This window comes from Poecilia latipinna, unplaced genomic scaffold (assembly GCF_001443285.1).
Source record: "Poecilia latipinna isolate Pla-1442-1.1 unplaced genomic scaffold, P_latipinna-1.0 Scaffold1254, whole genome shotgun sequence".
Taxonomy (NCBI): domain Eukaryota; kingdom Metazoa; phylum Chordata; class Actinopteri; order Cyprinodontiformes; family Poeciliidae; genus Poecilia; species Poecilia latipinna.
In genome coordinates this window covers 146826-170156 of record NW_015113870.1, presented here as the reverse complement: position 1 = coordinate 170156, position 23331 = coordinate 146826, and the positions used below count along the sequence as shown (strand labels likewise).

The following is a 23331-nucleotide window of genomic DNA, read 5'->3' as shown; positions in this document are numbered from 1 at the left end:
TCCAAAACTCAGTTTCTCTGAAAGTTGGAACTCTACATAATGCCAATAACACAATTTTTAAAGCAATAATGCCCAGGTTGCTTTAATAGTGGCCTTTAGATCATCTGCATTGTTGGGTCTAGTCTTTGTTGGTTAAACCCAATAAATTCTCAGTTTTACTTCAGGCGGGTTTGCTGGCCGATCAAACACAAAGATACCAGGGGTAATTAAATCCGGCATTTGTATCTTTTGGCAGAGCAGGCAGGTGCTAGGTATCGAGGGTGTCGCACTTCTCAGCCTCCCTGGAAAGGCTTACTCTAGGTTGATTTACTGGTCTGTTCCTGCCATCACTTATGGATCAGGACCAAAAGAAAAACATCCTGGATAGAAGCGACCAAACTGAGCTCACTCTGTTGGGTTGCTGGACTCAACCTTAGCGATGGGCTGAGAAGGTATCCATGAGAAGTTCAAAGTAGAGCTGCTGCTTCTCCGCATTGAAAGGAGTCGGCTAAGCTGGGTGGGACGTCTGATCAAGAAGCCCTCTGGTCGATTCCCTTTGGACGTTTTCCAGACACGTCCCACTGGGATTGGACACAAGAGAAGACCCAGAAGTCACTTGGAGGGACTATGTATCCCAACAACGCCTTGAGAGCTCCTATTATGACCTGGTGGATGTCTCCTTAAGAGAGATCACTGGGGTTCCCTCATGAATCCTGCCATTCCTATCCCTTCACCTGATCTTGGATAAGCAACTAGCTGATTTTTTTCTCTGGCACAGAAGACATAACTTATGAATCTTCCCTTTCAATTTTACTTCACAATCCTCTGAACGTTGCAATTGGCCCTTTTGGTTGTGGGGTTTTCCCAACTGCACTTTTTCCTTTCACTAAACTAAATTAAACAATATGAATGAATACTAGGGCTATACAAGAAGTCACAAATTTATTGTTATGACTGTACATCGTATTGGTATTGCAAAGAATTGCTCAAACTGCAGTAAGTTTCTAGCTAAATACCTCGTGTTCAGCAGTTTACTGCAGTTGTATATTTAATTATGTTTGGAGTATACTGCAGCAGAAAGTGTTCTCGGAGCCATTAGAATGTTTGACAAAGTTATCTCACCACAATTTATTTTTTATATACCATCAATTTTTTTCAGCAGTTGAATTAACTTACTGTGAGTCTACATCAGGAACAAATTTGAAGAAGTAAGACATAACAGTGCTAGTTTATGTATTTCAGGTAATCGCAATATTCAGCCACATTGACTCGTATCGCAAAATTCTCTAATATGGATTGTAAAGGAAACAGCACTCTGAAGAGCCAGCTTTCTATAAGATAAGACGATAAGACCTATATATTGAATGTTTTGTTGTTGTTGTTCTTGCAAAGTATTGTAATTTCTGAGAAACTAAATCGGCGTTTCTTTATTTAGCTACTAAAACTATTAAAATTAACAGAAACAGTCCCTGGAAACATATAACATATCAATGTATTTGAAATGGCAAGTCATGTGCTAGCTTTCCTTTTTAAATTGAATTACTGTGATTTTTAAGAGAGTCTGTTCTTCCGAGCGGAGTGAGAACTCCTGTTTCCTCCTTCTATCTGTGTTGCTGTGCCGCCTCCTCTCATTGGCTCCTCCGCTGTGTCTCCTCCGCAGCGTGTAGTTCCGCCCACAGTCACTCAGATATACAGGCTGTCGTAGAGAGGAAGCGGCAAGCAGAAGCTGCTTGTTTTCTACAGCTTATAATATACATTTATTTGTTGCTGTTCAGCAATTTATCAAGCGGGGAGTAAACTTTATTTCACCGGAAGCTCATTTCACCGTAGAGGTAAGTGTTATGTCCGTGTTTACCCCGGAACATCTTCAATTTAACCACAGTTACAGATGTGCCCGATGCTACAGGCGGATTACCTCAGCTTTCTGGATACAGTACAGCTTGCTCTGCTTTTCGTCTATATGTTACCCTGTTATTTTAGGCGAACTGCGTTCGTGGTGAAAGCGTCAAAAAAAGTCCCAATTTACCGCTTAAAGCCACATGTTTGAACCCCGGGAGGGCTGAAATGAGACATAGTGGAGCGGTTCAGTAAGAAAAACTGCAGTTGAACTGGATCGAGTTCGAGTGCTGCTCCTCTCTCACAGAGATGCGACATTAACACACTCAGGAGCTCGTTTCTTTATTTTTTTATCGGGATGCTAAGTAGGAATATATATATATATATATTTGTAATCTTGTACGGATTAAAATAGCTTTAGTTTTTACAGGGAAAAAAAAATGGAACAAGGCCTGTCACGATGCGTTCACCTTTTTATAAACCGAGCTAAAAAAAACAAAAAAAAAAACGAGCTAACAGGTTATATTTATGACAACCTCTTACCGAAACACATTTCCCAGCAAACGTGATTTTAGCAGAATACGTCATACAACTTTAAAATAACAATAGTGAAACATAATGAATGTAAACCTCAAAATAAAAGTTCTCACTAGTTGATTATGACGGGACTATACGATCACGATGTTTAGATTTGCTTTCTTCTTTTTGTGAAGAAAACAAAACTAAGTTTTGATCTATTTGTGTCAGAATTAATCTATTTTCACTGCTAATATCTATCATTATCAAGCAGATCGGCTCACTGCATTCACACGTCATGAACTCCAATGTCAGCAGGACAACACACGAAGGTCACACAGGTGGCAGGGTCAAAAACCACCACGTGGGCTGGCCTCAGTGTATAGTTTGAGATTAAAACCACAAGACACACACATAATTTCACTTATCTCTAATTTTACTGAAAGATGGTAACACTGGAAGGTCATTGTGACCTTTTTTTTTTTCTTCTGACTTCTTCAAATCCATTTGTATTCTTCAGTCCATATTTCATCATCATGCTGTTTGAGTCATGCTCTCTATCTCCCACAGCGTACGCATCACGCATCACAGCAGAGTATGAGTAGTGTGTACAGCTCGCACAACAAGCAGCAACCATGAGTTTGTTGACACTCGCAACATTAACCGCTGAGGACCGTTGCTCCACCTAGAAAGGCAACCAGATAACAGATTAGCACCAAAGCTGGCGTCTTTCCACAGGATCAGGCTTTCCGGGGTAATAAGAGGTTTACGGCCATGTTGTCGAAGCGTGTTGGTTGATTATTACACTGAGAATCCACTGCCATACCAACGGGACGGTCAGAAGTTGTTCATTAATCCACATGTTGTCCCCAGGGTGTTTAATTTTGTTGGAAACATTTTGCTTTAGTGTGTTAAGACTGAAGCAAAAGGACCCTACATAGAGATACACCCATAAGATATTATTTTTTAAGCTTTTACCTACTGAGAAAAATACTAGCCAACTCCAATTTGTCTATAAAAAATTATAAGTAAACAGCATAAAAAAGTTCCCCCTATGAGCTGTTATTAATGATTTAAATAAGTAGCAAAGGTGACATCACGCTACACAACAGACTTTGTGAAAACTAAATTGTTATCGATTTGGGGATTATATTGCAGGGTTTAGCACTAATAGTGTCAATAACATGACTAAAAACATCAGCCTCCGTTTGCATTCCTGAGATTATGCAGATCCTTAGCTTAACTTGGAGATTTCCAAAAGCCTCCCAGTGTTTATAAATCCAGCATGTTCCGTGACAGAAAGAGGCTGAAGGGTTCAAAAGAACGAAACGGAGCAGGTTTGCTGGCCGGCCTTGCTGTTGTCTGCCCAGGTCCGCCCCAGGCCAAGTCACTCCTTCAACTGGTGAACGAATGTCCTCGAGGTGGGGGGGTGGGGCTAATTATTAGGTGGAAAAGGTATGAGACGACCCATGATAGAAAAACATGCTCAAATTGTGAAATGAGCAGCAACTGCTGAAGTTTGATTGTCTGAGTTGAATTGAATTGATTTGTGGCAGCAGTCAGAAAATACAGCTTCCCTTCAAATTGCTTCCAAAACAATTTGAGTTTTCTCTGACTTCATCTTAAACTCCTCACTAGGCCTGTTAAGATAACAAATTTTGCTGGATGGTAAATTGTCAGACATTATTGCGATAAACAATAATATTTTTGAGATGATTTTCAGCTAATGTGATGATAATGGAATAACAATGCAAGAACACCTAAGCCTGTCAGAATACATTTTACTAGATGATGAACTGGCCCAGAAATTATTGCGATAGATGGTAATTTGTCTGTTTTGAGACCATTTTCAAGAAATGTATCGATAATGGGATAATAATCTTCATCCACATTGTCAAAGACTACTAACCTGTCATTTTGTTTACAACACCCCACACTGGAAATGAAAGAGAATTTAAATATCCTAAATAAAAGGAAATGATATTAAAATATTAAAAAGTATTAATCATCAGAATGGGAATCAAATTAATTAATTGATTAAGTTCTTATTGCGACAGACTTGCCACTCACTGATACAGAAATGGCTAACTTTTAAGTCTTCTCACAGTAACGACTTCCACACAGAAGAGTGTTGCTCCTAGTGCAACCTCATATAATCGGCATGCTGCATTCACTGCTCAGAAAAAGACGTAGTTTTCTGAGTTTCTAGTCGTTGAACGGCACCAGTCAAGTTTAAGATCCACAAATTACAGCCCCATCTGTTTCGTCTGTTCTCTTCTGAGAATAATTCTGCCGCCCGGCCCCTCTTTGTCACAACAACACAATCCGTGAACCATGTGAAATAATTTCAGGATGTCCGCATTAAGCAAAACCAATATTAAAGCCCTTTTCAGCTCGGATTACAGCGTAAACTTGATGTATTGCAGGGATTAGCGAGCACATAAAATGGCAGAAATGCTCTTGTGTGGAAGAGGATTCCTTGCAGCAGTGGCAGGGGATGAATGTCAGGCCGTAACACCCAGTGGAGGGATAGAGACAGTAATTAAGCCTCCATGCTGACAGTCAGTCTGACTTGTTTTTTTTTTTTTTCACCTCAGCTTTTGCTGTTTCTAAATTCAGGCTGGGCCAAAACTCGATCCATGTTTTGACGCAGAGAACCAAACCTGAAACACCTGTAACAGGAAGGCCTGGTCAGACCTTACTGTTGATGCATGCACAGACTCTAAAGCTGCTGTTTGAATTATTAATAAAAAGTTATATATTCTCTAATAAATGTTCAGCTGCAGTTTTCTTGATGTTTTCATATTTCTAAATAAAAAATACTCATTCAAAATAGAAACATGTTACATTGTTTACTGTGCAACATTTATATACGTGCATTTAAACTGTAGGTTTAACTTTGTTTTCTCATAAACGTCACATAGTGGCTTTTTAATCTGGCTTCTTAAATAAAATAAATAAACTAATGAAAACTACTACAGTAACTGACAGATGGGGCCGTAATTTGTTGATCTTAAACTTGACTGGTGCCGTTCAATGACTTGAAACTCAGAAAACTATGTCTTTTTCTGAGCAGTGAATGCACCATGCCGATTATATGAGGTTGCACTAGGAGCAAGACTCTTCTGTGTGGAAGTCGTTACTGGGAGAAGACTTAAAAGTTAGCCATTTCTGTATCGGTGAGTGGCAAGTCTGTTGCAATAAGAACTTAATCAGTTAATTAATTTATTAATCCATTTTTAATAACATCTCCCCTCTTATCAATTTTTATTATCAGTAATATCAGTTTTTAAGTGCGCATGGATACTTAGTGCCTTTTAAAGTAAAAATGATCCTACTCGGTTGCACATTTGTTTAGATTGTAGTACTCAATGTTTTTAGTAACCACAGAGTATTTAATGTTGTAAATTTTACGATATGGCATGCTATTTTTAATTAAAGTTTTACATATTAATCAATCAATTGTCACTTTTTCTCTGTTACAGTAGAATTTACCCATTGTGGGACTACAAAGGACATTTTTTTTTCTCTACTTGATATTAGCCGTTCCTTAGTCAGGCTATCTGAACAATAGCAACCGCTGCTTTAAAGACAAGTTTCTAGAGATGCACCGATATGAAAGTTTGTGCCAATATCGGTACATTAAGATATACTGATAAATGACTAATATCAGCTGAAACTGATGTTGGCACTCATATATTGTTCATCCCTGAAAGTTTCTCTTTATCATAAGCAAAGGTCACAGAGGTGACAAAAAAAGCGTAGCAGCAGGTGGGGGAGAGGGGATAGTTCGCTGGTATTTGTGAAAACTTCCGTCATGCCGCTGCTCTCTCTGTGGTCTCCTTAAAAAGACAGAAAATGTCAAAAAGTTTTGATGCTGCAACTTTTTAAAACTTTGATATAGTTTGAGTTTGGTTACTGGCTCTTCTCTGGTCAGTTACTAATGATTAGATTTACTAACAGGTCACCACACAAGTCCATGCTGACCAGCCTTCATGACTACAACCAGTTTCAAGTGGACTTCTTCTCTGACCTTCTCAAAAACAAAAACGCCTGCTATCATCTACTCAGTTTGCCGTTTGTTTTTCGTCGTGAGAATAAGGTCAACATTGTTTTTTAAAGATTTTTTTGCCTCTACTGGCCTTTATTTGATAGTTAATTGACAGGAAAGTGGGTAACAAGAGAAGGGGGAAGACATGCAGCAAAGGTTGCCAAGGCCGGGAATCAAACCTGTGACAGCTGCGTCGAGAACTCAGGCCTCCATATGTGGGTTGTGCTTAACCCCTGCACCACCACAGCACACCAGGTCAACATTGTTTTTTATGTGCCTATGTCAGCCGTAACCCTTCGCTCCGTTGCTCTGCACAGGCGCAGCACGTTTTTAACTAGAAGTCATTTGTAATCTAAGACGTTCCAAGCTTCGAGTTACAGCCAAAGCGTTGCTAAAGCAACGGACACTACCTCTTCCAGGAGAATATATGTCTCCCGGAACAAGGCCGGCTGGAATTTCAGACGGCTCCAGAGGTTTCTTTGATGTTTTTATTTGATTGTTGGGACGATGGGAATGCTGAGTTTCCTGATGGCGAAGAAGAAAAGCGAGGCAATGGCTCGAATTGTATCTGAGACAGTGTATCTTGAGTGAGGCAATAAGGAGAGTCTTTGGATTTCATGCGGTGGAAGGCTCCCCTGCTGGAGCCTGGGTTCTGTCGGTCTCCATTTTCAGTATCAGCTGTAACGGCAGCAGGTGGGGGTGGGGAGAAACAAAGCTCAGGTTTTAAGCTAGTTGAACCAAAACAATAAATCCAGGATTCACATGCCCCCCAATACACTGCCTGGGAACTTTTTCACACTTTGTCATGCTGCAACCACCAGCTTTGATGTATTGTATTGAGGTTTCATTTAATAGACCAACACAAAGTAGAGCAGGAATATATGTGGTTGGAAAAATAGTTGATTTGTTGTTCCACCTGTTTTCTGTGTCCGTACTTTCAACCTCTTGCGGTGTTCTTTCAACTGTGGCTTTTAACACTATAAACGAGCATAAAAAAGAAGCATCGTATTAGTGACAAAATAAATGAAAAGTTGTTTTTCAGACTAGAATTGATGTTCCAATTGTTATTAGTTAAGAACAGGTGTAAACAGGTGGGTGTTTAGCCATGACTTAAAGAATGTCAGTGTTTCGTCTGTTTTGCAGTTTCTGTACGTTTGTTCCAGATGTAGTGGAACGTAAAACCTGAATGCTGCTTCTCCTTGTTAGGCAGACATGTAAAGACATCTCTGCCTTGCATGTTGCAGTAATCAATGCAACTAAAGATAAATGCATGGATGAGTTTTTCTAGATATTGCTGCAAGATTAGTCCTTTTTTTAAGGTTTTGTTGGCTCTAGTGGCCTTTATTTGAAAGTAGTTCAAAAGGAAAGAGGGGGAAGACATGCGGCAAATGTCACCAGGCCAGGAATCGAACCTGCATCCACCAGCATGAGGACTAAGGCCTCAATAGATGGGTTGTGCTTTGTCCCTGCACCACCACAGCACCCCTGAGATTAGTCTTTTAATCCTCAAAATGTTCCTCGGGTGATAAAAAGCCAACTTCGTAACTGTCTTTATGTGACTCTGAAGGCTCAGGCCTGAGTCCATCATGACTAAATCCAGATTTCAGGCCTGATAATTTTTTTTAACAGTAACTGCTGAAGCTGTGTGTTGACTCTTGATAGTTCCTCTTTGGGTCTTAAAATGATAACTTCAGTTCTGTTTCTGTTCAGCTGAAGAAAGTCTTGCAGAGTGAAGTTAAAGGGGCATGAATACTTCTCCAGAGCCTGATGTTTAAAAGTGATGTTGTCACAAGAGCCTCGTATAAAGACTCACTGACCTGCATTACGGTGTGCTCGTCCTCCTGAGGGATTTCGTCTGGCCCTGCCGGACGTTGACTGTTGGTGTTTTGAAGATGCTCTTGCTCAGGCCGCAGGTTTCTTTCTGATGCGCACAGAGAAAACGTTCACACACAGTTTCACTACGAGGCGGTAGATCTCTCAGGACGGAGTGTGAGCCAGGACTTGGAGATTCATGTGTGTGTCTGCTAAGGATGGGTAGAGCTGGACGATATTGCTGAAAAATGTATCACAACATAAGCATTTCACATTGGTAGATATTGATAATTATTGCCAAAGTGGTACCCTGACCTTTTCTCTTTTATCCAGACATTTCACTCCACGCTGTTGTTTATTTTTAAGCAGTTATGATTTGGTCAAAAACTTAAACTGCTGGTGCCCACGTTATTCAACAGGTTGTTGCTGGGTAACAAATGAGTGAGTGAGTGAGTGAGTGAGTTGATGCCACCAATCTTGCTTAGCTGGCCTTGAGAGGTTGAGCAGCAAAAGCATTTTCTCTGCCTACGTCCCCCCGAATGCTCCGATCAGCCGGTCCTGATCGGAGTGAAATTATTGAAGATTCTGTCAGACAAATTATCTATTGATATCGACCACGTGTCTATCACCACATACATCTTTATTGATTTATTCTGCCGTTGATGGATTTATCTCCATGGTTTATATTACTCTTTGCTTCCGCACAGAAAGCTTCAGCTGCCTGTTGTTTTCCACATGTCGGATCAAGTCATGAAAGCAGAATGACTTCATGTAAATGATGTCTGAAAGGTCATTTGAGTTCAGGGCCGCCACCAGCTGAGCTTTGGATGGCGTTGGCAAGGAGAGGACAAGGCGGAGGGAGGGGACCTCCTCTTGAATGGTTGCCAAGGACACTCAGGGCCTCCATAGCCAGTGTTTGCTAACGGCGGGGCGGTGCAGGAGTGTTCCCGGCGTTTCTCTGGAGATTGAATTGTCAGTAATCAGTCACTGTGACAGCCAGGCTGACCACACGGATAACTCTATTAGCCGAAGACGCATTCCCGTGAGGAAAGGCCATCCCAGTGCTGGTTCTCACACTGAAATATGACGTGTTGGGATGTAAAGCTCTTCATGTTCTCACAGCCAGCCTGTCAGTAGAGGTATCACCGTGTTGTGTTCATGTTTTATTGAAGCCTGTATCTCACGTTTCGGCCCATCCCGTCGAGCGCTCTCTGTCTCAGTCGGTCAGTTCGTGAGCAGGGTTTACAGATGGCCTCGCCGCTGTCGCCACATCTGCCCTTGTCTGACCGCGCTCTGCGGATCCTGCTGGGCTTCCAGCGGGGCTCCTCTGCTCTGGAAACTGCACTCCTCACATCCGCTGGCTACACACACACACACACACACACACACACACACACTCTGAGTCTCTCAGACACTTTGTCTTTGCCAGTGCTCTCTACATGGCCAACCATGGCTGAGGAAATCCCGACAGACCTGCAGCTCGCTTAGTGTAGCAGCGGAGGGACAGGTACTCTATTAGCAGCTCTGAGTGCAGGGCTGACAGCGGCAGCCATTCAGTTTTATTTATAGCTGAATAGAAGGAGGGGCTCAGCCAGGAGAGGCACATTCAGCTGGGCTCAGACCTCACTTTCACCTATTAGAACAGAGATATTATTTTTTTATTTTTGGTGTTTTTGTTGGCAATGTTCTTTTTTTTATTTTTTATTTTTAGCAATTATCTGCTCTGCGTTTTTTTATCCTTTAGCAAAATAATTTTGTGGCCAATTTCCCATCTCTAGTTTTTGTAAAGCCTTATCTGCCAATACTTATTTTCATCCAATTCTTGGCACTGTCAACTTGCAGGAAGAAGCTGCTGGATCTCTGCATGGAGTTTGCATGATCTCCCCATGCTTGCTTGCATTCTCTCCTGGTTCTCCCACATTCCTCCTGCTGTGCACATCAATTCATATTAGGTTAATTGGTTTCTCTCATGCCTAGTTTCCAACTGGCAAGTGGACTCTCAATGGGCAGACGGGGTTGAACCCAAACGTCTAACGCGTTGTTCATACCCCAAATCAATGGACTGCAACTCCACCTTAACCATACTGTACCATTGTCCTATGGAGCTACAGGTAAAGGGGATGAGGTATGGTATGATATCAGCCACTTTTACAATGGAATCAGACAAACTAGCACACTGAACTTAACCGATCCATGTCGTACCGCTCAGTGGAAACTAACCATTAATCACCCTTAAGTATAAGTGTGTGTTCATGATTGTTTGTCTCAGGTCTGTAGAAATGGCCTCTTTAACTCTGAGGTTGTTAGTCTGGTAAACTGAGTCTGGTAGACTCAGTTTGACCAAAATTGCAACATTCGCTACATTTTCAGCTGGCGCGGTTTGCTATCACACTACACTGTATCAAACGAACCTAACTCTTTGAGTAAACTGTTCACCCCCTCATTGCGGTGGGGCTGCACCAAGGACCACTGAAGGAAATGACATGAAAACACTGAACACAACTCCCTCCTTCACAAAATGCAAACAAAAAATGGAGTGGCATGAGATTTTCAGCAGTTGTAGGTTTTCTCTTTTGTCTTTGGTAAAAGACCACGAACCATTTCTTCTGCAAGCGCTAGAGTTGTGTGATTGTTTTGGTTGTTTTTACCCAGAATGCCTTGTGCTAGGAACATCTCCAATTCCAACCTGTTCCATGACTCACTGAGGTTGAGAGCTCAGAAGTGGAGTGTTGGAGAATGTTGACTTCACACAGGTTTTCCTGCTTTCACGCCCCACTGCCAAATGGTAATGTTGTAGATGCCCATTGTCTTCCAATGGTGATCATGGTGTAGTGTGATAGTGATGGTGATCAACCCAATTTCTAACCGTCTTCCTAGACATAACAGAATACATAATGCCCTTTAAAAATATCTCAAGCTGAGATTAAACTGCATTCTTATAGATTTTCTGCAAGGACCAAGACAATAGGGGATTTAAATCATCCCACTGCCTCTGAGACACCATGCGAGGGGTCACATCGTCAAAGCACACTGACAAACAGTTTAGCCAAAAGTTATGAATTCATTTCAATTCCTCCTTTGATTTGACAATGGCAGCTTCATTTCTGAAAATCTAGGAAATTATTTATAAACTGTGAGGATAACCTTACAGAGGGCATTTCTTAATTCCTCTGAATTGGAATTTTGTTCCTGCCCGCTTATATTTTATCCTGGTAAACAAGACAATTTGTATCCATGTACTTGAACCATGGCATACTTCCTTTGTAGTTGCATTTCTTTCCCGTGTATTATTGAGTTAAATTCTTGTGAAAATGTTCAAAACGCATCATTTATGATTTGGGATCATGATACCTCTTTTATTTTTGGGGGGGGGGGCTCTTGACTGCTTGATTAAAAAAATTACCCTCTTCAATCTCCTCAACAGGATAAATACTTTTATTTTTTCTGAAAGCAGACTTCAAATGAATTTTAATTGTCTGTCGACAAGGGGGTACTGACTCACCCCCTTGTTTCATGTTTTATGTTGCAGTCTTTGGTTACAACCAGAGAGCCTCTGTGCGCAAATCTGAAGGACTCCCATAAAATTGATATGCAACTCACTGCAGAAATTGTCCTTTTAATCATGCATGAAGTTGACTAAAATAGAATCCTTGGTAACTTTGTGAGGCTGTATAGATGGATGCACTGAAGAGGGATGGACAGGAGAGGACTGACTCACATCCCAGCTAAACCCTACCGAGTTCGCAGCTGCTCCGTGCGCTGCCCTCTCTTTTACGGGAATGATGAATAAATGGTTTCCAGTTTGCTGGTCTGAAACATCGCTCCGCCAGTGGAAGATATTGGTGTCGCTTCCCGAGTCTGTATTGGTATAATAAAATAAGCCTGCCACTGGAAATCATGGCCTACATTTTGGAAAGTATGGCATTTCTGAAGCTTTCTCTCATTGTGCATCTTGTCCAATGTGATAATTTGAGGGATATGCCATTATGAACAAAGTCCAACACTACTGTTTTATGATGGAGGACAATTTGGGCCCTTTAAATTCATTTAAATCTTTAGAATCTCCTAGTAATGAGGTGTTTTACAGTGTGTTGCCCAGTGTCGTAAGAAGTGTGTATGGATGTGTTTGCGTGGCTGCAGTGCGTACAGGCCCAGTCTGCTAAAGTCATGTGCTGTTTAGATGGATGAGAGCATCCGAGGCTTTCCCCCAACATGGCTCCAATTCTAAGTGATTAGAGGAGGGCCTCCCCTTTGGCAGGCAGTGCAACCCAGAGTCCGTGATGCTGTGCCAGTTTCTGTCTTTGCTAATGAACGAGCCTTTTCCTCGCTGATACGCATACAGACTTTACAGTGACAGGCGTCCTGTTTGGGTTTTTCGTTCTTTTGTTAAGACATGCAAGTACAATTAGACTCTCCAGTGTAACATTTATTAAGAGGATGTCTTATGTAGAAAATACATTTGTGTAGAGATTCTCTAAACTCATTTTGAAGACAATGTGAACTTAAGCTGTTGCAGCTAGAAACTAGGGATCAGGCTCCAAATCTGGGAGTAATGATGGACTCTGACCTAAAACGTTCACAGACACATAAGGACAGTTACAAAGTCGGCCTTTTAACACCTGAAGAGCACTAGGATTAAAGAACTAACGCCAAACGAGATCTAGAGAAACTCATCCATACATTTGTCTTTAGTTGCATTGATTATTGCAGTACTGTCTTCACAGCCCTGCCTAAAAAGTCAATACCCTTTATAATTTACTAAAAATAAGAAAGTAGAGCACATCACCCCGGTCTTGAAGTCTTTCCACTGGCTTCCTGTGGCTCAGAGAACATTCTTTAAAATACTTTAAATACTTTAGTTTATAAATCACTGACTGGTTTTCAGCACCAAAATACACTAAAGGCCTGTCGTTGTATCGCTCTTACAGACCACTCAGGTCTTCTGGTTCTGGTTTGCTCTGCATCCCCAAAATCAGAACCAAACATGGAGAAGCAGCATTCCACAAATCTGATACAAACTTCCAAAAAACTGAAAACTAGGTGAAACTGAGTTCATTTAAATCAAGGATAAAAGCTCACCTGTTTAGAGTTGCCTTTGATTAGTAGAGCATTAATCTACATATTTGATTATTTTGATGATGGCATTTCATAAAAGTGTAATGTGAATCACCTTGAACTGCCTTGTTGCTTAAAGTGCTATACAAATAAACTTGGCTGGCTTAACGGTACAGATATAATTTAATCTAAATTACCTTAGTGATGCACTCCCTTACCTGTGCATGCTGGATTAAGGACCAGGCTACCTGCTGCAGAAGATGGGCACATGTGGCATAAAATGAACCAGAAATAAGTACAGAATGGCCTAATTCAGACAGACTTCGGCATAACAGAGAGTATTACCAGAATACATCCACTGCTTTGATTGGATTACACTGCAAACCATATTTTCTTGAAGGAATAAATACATTTTGCGACAGTTGAGAAGTTGTAATTCATACAAAACTTTTAAGTCGTTTTAACATTTGCAGGGTTTAAGCCCTGCCAGTTAAGAAGCCATTTTCTGTCAAATTATAATGTCGTTCTCTGTCCGTCCTCCTTTTGTTACTAAAGTAATTAATATTTCACCAGACATTTCGACGTGTTTTCATTTTGATTGAGTCGAAGTCGGTGGGTTTTACTGCTGAATGACTTTGTAATCAAAGTTTCCTATGGTCTGAATATTTTTCATAGTTTGATTTAAAATTATAGCTCCACACTGTGTTCCTTCAAACCAGACGCAGTTGCAGAAAACATAAGTTAAAATTTACTACAGAATACCTAGATAAAAAGAGCATTTCTCCCAACTTTACATTATGATATTGACAAAATTCCCTAAATGGTATCCACTCTCACACAAAAAACTGTAAGCTTTGAAAAAACTGAAGACATTTTCCCGCTTTCAGATGTGTCCTTGAAATGCACATTTGAATGCAAATGGTTCGTTGACGCAACTGTTTGTTTGGACTTGTTGTATTTTCCAGCTTCTGTTCAAATCCAGCTATCTCTTGTCATTAAATTACACCGCAGCGCGGGGGTTATGAGGGCTGTGGATCTTTCTAATCAGTCATCAGTTAAGTGATTTCTTGTCAGCGCTGTGCTTAATCACTCACCGGGTCTCAGCTGGCCTGCCGGCCGATCGCTGCGGCGAAGAACGCAAGAGAGACTGGTGAGACATTTAGCTTCCTAACAGCGTGATTCTAGGTTGTTAGCATGCAGACCTGGAGAAGAGCGCCGATACAACAGGAAGTTCAGCTCATCACAATGAGGACTCAAAGCACGTCCATTTTGTTTGTGATGCCTCAACTCAAAATATACATATTGTTTTCTTTTTAGCAGCGACGTCACACTGTGTGAGAGAGGAGTTGCTTTAAATCATTTTAAGGCAAAGAGGAAGTGACTGTAGAGTGAACATATTTTAAACAACTACCATCTTATTTTAGTGGCTAGCACAGTTTCTATTATAAAGCGTAAGTTTTAATATTTCTTAGAGAATGTAGATCTTTACCTGAACTCTGGAGTCATGAAAAGGCTGCCAGGATTTCCAGAACTATAATGTTCCATGACAGACGAACGCTGGAAGCTGAAACGGATAAAACAGAGCTAACTTTGTGGTAATGGATTCAGCCTCTCTGCAGCATTATTTAATGTTTAAAAGTATCAGTCTAAATTAACACCTGACTTACCGTCCTAGAGGATACGGTTTCCTGTTTTAGGAGCTTCTTCCACCTCTTACGCATCTTCGGGATCCGTGTTTTTAAACACTTGACTGATTCTCAAAATCAGTAGCGTCTTTTACACAAGAGTGGTTTTGTCAGCGTGACCTCATAGGGCTTAAGTATGGTGCGTTTACTGAGTGGAAAAAGACTGGATTTTACGATTCTGACTCTGTTTCTCTCACCAGGGCCATTCAGTCTGAATAGCACTCTTTTTCTTTTAGGGTGTTTCTTCTGATATTGTTTTCCATTCTTCAGCAATTTTCAAAGATTATTTTGGATCACATAATTAAATTAGCTAAGATTATTGTTGCAGAGTAAATGTGCCTCCTTGTCTTGCAATTTCATTACTTTTTACTTTATTTTTCTTTGTCTATGAATTATGGAGATAAATAGCCTTCATATAGAATTAAGTTGTATATTTCCTGAAAGCTTTGTGTTGCACTCCTATTAGGCCAATTGACTATGGAATATATCAGACCCATGCCTCCTCGTCAAATAGTTAAAACACCAAATACTCTTTAATTTGCATTAATACATAAAGCTGAAACCGTCTTGGCAATACCACAGACGCTAACATCCACAGTCTTCCTCATCTCCATTCTTGGGCCGTGGTACAGCCAATCACTGCCAAAGGAAAAGAGTATCTGCCTCTGGATTGGCTGGTTTGTAAACTCCAGAGAATGGCATGTCGAGTAGCATCGTGGCTAGGGATCTTAGCTTCCTGACTTGCATTTTCTTTGGAATATTTTGCTCTATGAACAAATCACGCATGCGCAAGTTTTCCACGAATATCAACCCGGACTAGGCGGCAGTCCACTGTAGGCCGTATTTATTAGGATCACATTTCCAAACTGTAGAGGGTAAGGGAAATAAATAGTTTAGAGCTATATAAAAGTATGTTTGATCTCAATTAAAATTACATCTTTTGAAACCAAAAGATTAGCTTTAATGGCTCTCATTAAGGGTGTTTCCATTTGTTTTTAGCTGCTGTAAACCACAAAGCCTGAGGTGCTGAATTAATGGCCTTTCATTGAGGCATATCCTAAATTAATCAAATAAAACTCGCCTCACAAAAGGACAACCTTGGATTTATTTGTAGGCTGCCTAAAAGAGATACAGACGTCCACATTAGGAGTAAATTTAATGATCCGGGGGTCGGCAGTGTTGGGTGCTGAGGCTCTCAAGCCTCAGCAGCAGCGCCTGGAGTATCGATCCGGTGTCTGTAATGCCTCATGTTCGAGTACAACCTCTGCAACATTTTTTATTTTCTATCTCTTCTGTATTGCGTTATGGACGATGGAGAGCTTAAAGTGCTGTGAAGACTGCGTCACACTGGCTTCAGATGGAGCTTATTTAATAAAGGCGCCGACAATTATAGTAATGCACTCTTTAGCTTTTATTAGACCCTTTTAATCCTGGAAAGATCAATGAGTGAGGTTCATGTTTAAGGTTTGTTTTTTTCTATCTTTTCTAAACTTAATCAAGCTTTCTACTTCCCTGTTCTGGTTGCCGTTTCAAAGCATCCTGTCACATTATTCTCGGTTTTATTTCTAAACTCAAACGTGGGTGTTCTGTAGGATCTTTTGATCGTTTCTTTTCTTTTTTTTTCTTTTTTTGTCACATTGTCTGTTGAAGACGGGAAGATTGTGTCAGGAGAGTCCTGGGAGCTGCAAGGAGGAGGACGGCGCCTCAGGAGAGCAAGCTGTCATTTAATTAAGCAGACGCGCAGCACAGGGGGGTGGAGCTGTGTGAGGATGTGCGCTGCGTTTCGTCTGAGTGGGGTCTGCTGGAAATGCCAGCAGGAGACCTTTGGTGGTTACATTTTCCACCATGGAGAGGATTATACCCCCAGATCAGATTTGCTTCCAGGGTCTTCTCTTTCTTTGTGCCTCTTGATTTCAATACAACACAACATGAGTGAGATGATCAGTGAACCGTTACTTCACCCGTGTTTTGTTATTGACCTAACGAGTGGCGGTGGAGGAGGCGGGGGCTCAAATCCCGCTCAAACGGATTTTTCCCGTTCTAATTCTGTTACCAAACGAGCCGTGTTGGAGCAATAATCTGGAACTGAGCCTTGTCACAGTCCATTAGCTTTACTCCGCCGCCGATGGCTGTCTCTGCGGACCCAGAACAGTAAACATTGACTTACGAAAAGTCGTTGGTGTGGCGGGGGGGACAGGAGGGAGAGTGGAGAGGGGATAAGGAAATTTCCAGTGACGTGATCCTGGAGGTTTCCCAGCTGAACACGACCGGAAGACGTTGTCTGGTCTTGTTTTGTCGCCCAGAAGACCTACAGAAGCGTGAGGACTTTGTGTCCCCAGTCTACTTGCAGAAGTAATATTTAGGTTGGAAAGTAAAATGAGAGCTGCAATCATACGTTAGGTTTCTGTGATAACCAAGCCATCACTGTACAGATGGTGGTCAAATACAATCAGAGCTGATAACACAAAGTTATGGTGAAATCAATTCCAGACTCTAAAAGGGAAAAGAAAAAAAGAGCTTGTAAGTAAAACTCCAATGCATAATTCAGATTTTGTGTGGATAGAATGTTACTTGATTATGTTACTTTGAATAATTTAAGACTATAAACCAATCTTACAATCTACCAAATATTAGTCGGTTTCATAATCAGAAAATCAATCTGACGGATGAATTTGAGGGAATAGTCTCACATAAAGGGAAGAATGACAAGATTTGGGTGTTTTTCTCAGGATTAGGATGTACTTGTCATTCAGTCAAACTTATTTGTTGAGCACATTTCAGCAACAAAGCAGTTCGAAGTTCTTCACGTGATAAAAACACAAAAATAAAAAGGCATAAAAGCCTCACACAGTCACCGATAGTCTGTATGAGGTCTGGTGTTTACAGGAACTTGAACCCAAACATAAATAAATTAAATATTTAGCAAAGTGCAAACAAAATCATTTAAAGTGGCAGAAATGGACAACTCTGATTCAGTCATTTAAGACATTTTGTTCTGGTTTTGAGGCAGGAGACGTCACAAGGTGTTGTTCGACCAATTGGAAGCGAGCTTTGGATAAAAGATGAGACATGTTAAACAGACAATTTAAAAAAATCTATTCTTTCTCCTTTTTGTTCTCGCCAGAGACTTTCACTTACCTTTCTGTGTTTGACTAGGACTCAAAACATGGCATAACCATTACCATAACAACTTGACAACTCTCGGTGCCAGGCAGTTAAAACAATGTTTATTATTCTGAGTTTTTGTAAGCTTCAAAGTTTTCTGCATAACCTTCCGTGAGATTTATGTAAATTTATGAACGGCTTTGAAGCAAGAAACTCCCAAAACACCAACTTCTAAAGCAGGCTTCAAGTGGAGCTATGCGTCATAAAGGAATGTTTTCTAGGCTCGAGTAAATATAATAAATAAATCATAAGAATTATGATGTAATATATTGATTGATCTGTGTGGTAGGATTAAACGGCATTACCAAGATTGTCTTGCATTGAAATTCAAGACTATTCCGAACTATGCTTTCTCAAATGAGTGAGTGTTTCAGGTGGCAGATTGGGTCTAACTACAACCTGTCACTCAGCCACTGTTTCCACTATAATCCTCTTTCAGCAGTTTGAGTTCAGCAGCCCAACGTTGTTGTTGTGGCCGAGTCAGGCTGATGGCGATCACCTCTGTGACCCTGAAATCAGAAGAGTCGCCGTCATAATGACGTCAGGGAGACCTGCCGTCAGTGTCACTATGGTGACAAATGGGAATGGGTACCAATTGAAGAGGCTAAAAGTGGGTCGGTGCCACATTCTGGCCTCCTGAACCGAAAAGAGTAAGAATACCTTACAAAAGTATTGATCCTCATTGGACATTTTCACATTTTGTCACATAAGACCTACAAACCTAAATTTATTTTGGGGTGATTTTTTTGTGATCGTCTTAGGCCTGCCGCTAATAATCAACAGCCACTAAAATCCATTTTTGAAGTAGGAAGTTGTGCTCAGTGTCTTCTTCAGAGGTTTTTGATTAGTTTTCTTCAGTGGTTCTCAGTGCAGCGCCCCCCACAGGTGAGGAGGTTTTTGGTTCATTTGACACAGTGCAAAAGAGAACCACTCCACCTGAAAATGTAACAAATGTTGCAGTTTTGCTCCCCGATCAAAACAAATCCACAGGACTATCATAACAGTAACTTATGGATACATTGCGTTGGTCTGTATAAAATCTCAATAAAAAAACTTGGATGTTTGTTGTTGTACCATGACGAAATCTAAAACACTTGTGCTCTGCAGGTGGTCCGACACACAAATCCGTCTTCCTGTTACACCATCATCCAAACCCCTGAATGTGTTGATGCGTTGGAGAGCAGAAATGTTTGCTCAGTACAGAGGAGATGGGATATTAATCGTGTTATCCGTTTATCAAACCGACACATTTGAACTCGTCTTTGCGCAAACAGCCCATCTCTCACAGGTATCGCTGACTGTGAAAACGGACCTCTTCCCTCCCTCACCAGGTCCTCCTTGGACTCAGTTCTTCGTCCCCTGCAACCTCCTCGCCCCTCGCTGCGTGGTGTGATAATTACAGCTGAGTTGAGGCTTCCTTTGCAACAGAGCACCATACAGGGGAATGGAGATGGAGAACAGGATTCTCGGGCCAACCATGTAACCGTATGTTGGTTCATCACCTTTAAACAAAAGTCTGGTGTAATGGGGAAGCATTTTGCAAGAGTGAGGCAATCCCACTCTTTGATGGAGGGTTTCGTGCACGATCAGTTCTTCATCCTTCCCCTCATGCTGTTCCACATTCATGGTATGGTGTGAATGTGGGGCAAGCTACACAGCTTGCAAATAGATTTCTCCGCTGTCATCGGGGAGACAACATTCTGATCTGGTTCCACCTCGCTTTACCGTCTTTCTTTTATTATTATTATTATTGGCGTCTCGTTTGGGGATTGTCGGGAGGTAAACGGATTTTGTAAAGTGAAGACATTCTTCTGCAGCATCGCTTCCATCGCTTGTCTCCTTGCCTCACATCTGTCCCATGGGTCTATCCCAGTTTAGAATGAACATCAGCAACCAGCTTTGTCTCTATGGCAACAGCTGTGCATGCCGAGCGGCAGAGCTGGCATGCAGTGGGAAGGAAATGGGTGCACTGTGGTGGTGTGTGCATGTTTTTTTTTTTTGTTTTTGTTTTTTTAAGTTGTGATTTGATATCAGGAGAGGAGCGGGTATCATTTAAGAAAAGGGTGATGAGGATTTGAAGGATGTCTGGGTAACCCATCTGTAGGACATCAGTAGGGTTGGGACAGAAAAAGCCACCCAATCAGTGTCTCATTTAAAGCGTATGCTGACCTTTATCTCCAATTAATGCCTCAATTACCGACTTTCCTGCTACAATTAAAGCCGCATTTGCCTCTATCCCACTTTCTGTGGCAGAGGAAGTATTGGATTGATCCGTTCAATCTGCCCAGGCATGCTGAATATTTGTTTTTTTTTCTTTTTCTCCCATGCTCACTTGTCTAAATATTATTCAGTTCCACACTTGAGCCGGATTTGTCAGCAGGGATTTCTCCGGCCGTGTTTTCACTTCTTATTTGTGATCGCTGAAGACTTTCTGCACTGGATCTTTCCATGTTTTTTCTGATTGTTTTATGTAATCTAAAGCCTCTGCTGCCTTGCGTCCATCTGCTTCGCTGGTTGTTTTCGTGCGAGACGCAGTCTGTTGACTGAGCGCTGCGACCTCTGACACCAATAATCCGTCAGTAGGCAGATGTCTGTTCGGACCTTTGTCGCTTTAATCTGAGGTCGAGGCAGACGTGATTGCTTGGCGGCGTCATGGCGGCAGGACTCCTCCTGCTGGAAGTTGGCTCAACAGTTGGCAACCTTGAAAGTTATTCGACACCAGCCGCTCAAGGTTGTTCAGGGAGGATTGGCTCAGGCTCAGGAAGTGATTCTGCTCCGTTCCGGCAGCTGGTTTGGTCCCCAATGCCTGACTGCATTTCCTCACCTTTTGTGAGCTTTAAACAGGAATTACTGTAATTTTGACCATTTAAATTCTGTGAGTTGTGACAGTACAATTTTTCAATGTAATTATCAATAATTGTTCAATTGTGATTGCACTATCTAGTTTATTTTGCTAACAATTCCTACTTAAAACATTTGTTTAGCGTTTAGCTAAAATGCTAATAAAATGGTAAAAATGTTGGTTTAGTTAACGGTTTTCCTCATCCACTGTTAGCAGCCTCCAGCTAAGAACAGTAAGGCAGGTCTTTATGGCTTCCTAAGTCATAGGACTTAGTTTAAAAAGTTTCTTAGTCACAGTACGCATTAAGAGTGTATGACAGCGCTAATGCTAAAGTAAAACCTGCTAGCTAGGCATCAGGGAAAATGTTTACATGCCTCCTAGTTACGGTTGATTTTGACAGGTTTACTCAATTTCAGCAATGCTTAATGCCAAAGTTACAATGTGCTCATATTTTTAGTTTCTTTTTAACCTGGATGATAAACTAGATGAACAATATTATGTAATTAATAGTTAACATTCAATACATGTGGTAGCAGTAGTACATTTAATTGAACAAATACACTTCTATAGCAGTTTGAACAGCTTTGCCAGTGTGCTTGTTTGTGAAAATCACACACAGATAAAACCGATTTTATTTTTAATTTAATGAATAAAACCGATGGACTAATTTCAAAATGTTTCATTTGGGTAGAGTTTAACCACAATTTGAGTAGAAACTGTGTAAACTTTACGGCCAAAAGTCGCTAGCAAGTAAATTAAATTCCAACTGCGTTTTCCACTGTCGTCCGCAAAAAACTAAAATCCGCAGCTAGTTGAGAACCCCTCAAACAACACTTATAACTGCCTATTTTAATAGTTAAAACTATAAATATACCTTAATATGCTCTGATACAGACAGTGAAAGCCATTTTAGCACTGATGCAGAAGGTAGCATCCAAGACTGTGGATGTTAGCTTCTCTTTGCTGCTCTTGACTCTACAGCCAATCAACGACAGGGAAAATAAATGGTGCTCCTGCATTGGCTGCTTTGTAAACTCTAGCCAGTAGCGTTGTGTCTATGTATCTGAGCTTCACAAGCTGCATTTTCTTTCCAATATTGTAAATATGTGAAAAATCTGTTAATTTTTTACAAATAATTTACATTACACAGAAAAATCAGTGAATAATGGACCGGCGCACTCTGGTATACTTAAAACGTAAATCCAAATTTTGAAATGTTCTTATTCAAATAAATTTTCCTAATTAATTCTTTAAATAAATGACTCTTTCAGTCTTTTGTTGACTTTTGTCAACGGGGAATGGACATCAATTTGTCTTCCTAATTAAATGGACGTACAAAACCTCTGCACAATCAGCAGTTCATAAACAAAAGCACAATAGTGTGTATTTAAATTTCTAATGAAAGAATCCATCCATCCATTGTGTAAACGCTTTTATCCTTGGGGTTGGTTATTTCTCTTATTGTACACCCTGGACATTTAGCTATTATTGAACATTACATTCACAGGCTGATGCGCTTGATTAAAATTTCAAAACTTGTTTTATGTCCTTCAGAGTTCCCTTCTGTAGAGCTTTTGACTCTTAATGAAGTGTCGTCTTTCTGTATGAAGACTGTTTTTTTTTCTAAATAACACAAGGTGATCTGACCTCTTCAGGCAGTTTGAGGCACTGACAAAGACCAGGCTTCATGTGCGATCATTTGCAACCTGAGCCAGGTAATCCAACACTACTTCCTGTCCGCCCCTCCTGCAGCCAGGCGAGGCTGAGCTGCAGGCAGCGTTTCAGCAGCTGTCTCGGGGACGAGGCGGCGTATTTTTTTCTGTCTCTGTTGTTGCTCTATAATCGAGTGCAGGGACAAGCTGCTCCCTTCAAGGAGAAAACAAATGAGAAAGGCTTCGGAGCATCCTGTCGAGTCTGCCCGGTCCGTCTTTGTGTGTTTGCAGCAACACCTGTGTGGGCTGGAAGGATGCCCTTTCCCTCAAGATGTCATCCCTGGCTGTGCTGTCATTATGCAGCTGTGCTGAATCACTTACTATTAATCAGCATGTGGGATGTAAAGATGAAGAGAAACAGGCTGCAGCAAGTGGACACATGAATGCAAATGAGTCGTGTGCTTTTTAAACACTTACCATTGGTTATTTAGTAAGGTACTGAACAGAAAGGCTAATTGACTCGTTTTAATGTAATTTAGACATTCAACCTGCTAGTCTTTTTCTGTTCATTCTGATAAATTAAACACTCATTATGAGTATTTATTAAATTCTACTAAAAATCACATTAGAAATAGTCACCTGTATAAACAGTCATGTAATTGTTTTGTTTTTGCTTTGCTTTTTTTTTTTTTTTTTTTTTTTTTGAAGAAACTTATTTTTTTTAGAATGTAGTTTAAA

At 40.9% G+C, this 23331-nt stretch overlaps 1 protein-coding gene across 4 annotated transcripts in view; it reads left to right on the top strand.

Moving 5' to 3' along the window:
* Nucleotides 1–1661: 1661 nt before the first annotated feature.
* Nucleotides 1662–23331, top strand: part of LOC106961026 (protein NDRG3) — a 53887-nt gene continuing 32217 nt past the window's right edge. For all 4 annotated transcript variants that reach the window (XM_015054495.1, XM_015054492.1, XM_015054493.1 and 1 more), the window contains exon 1: nucleotides 1662–1811. The gene's annotated coding sequence lies outside the window, so the exon portion shown is untranslated. The remainder of the gene's footprint in view (nucleotides 1812–23331) is intronic.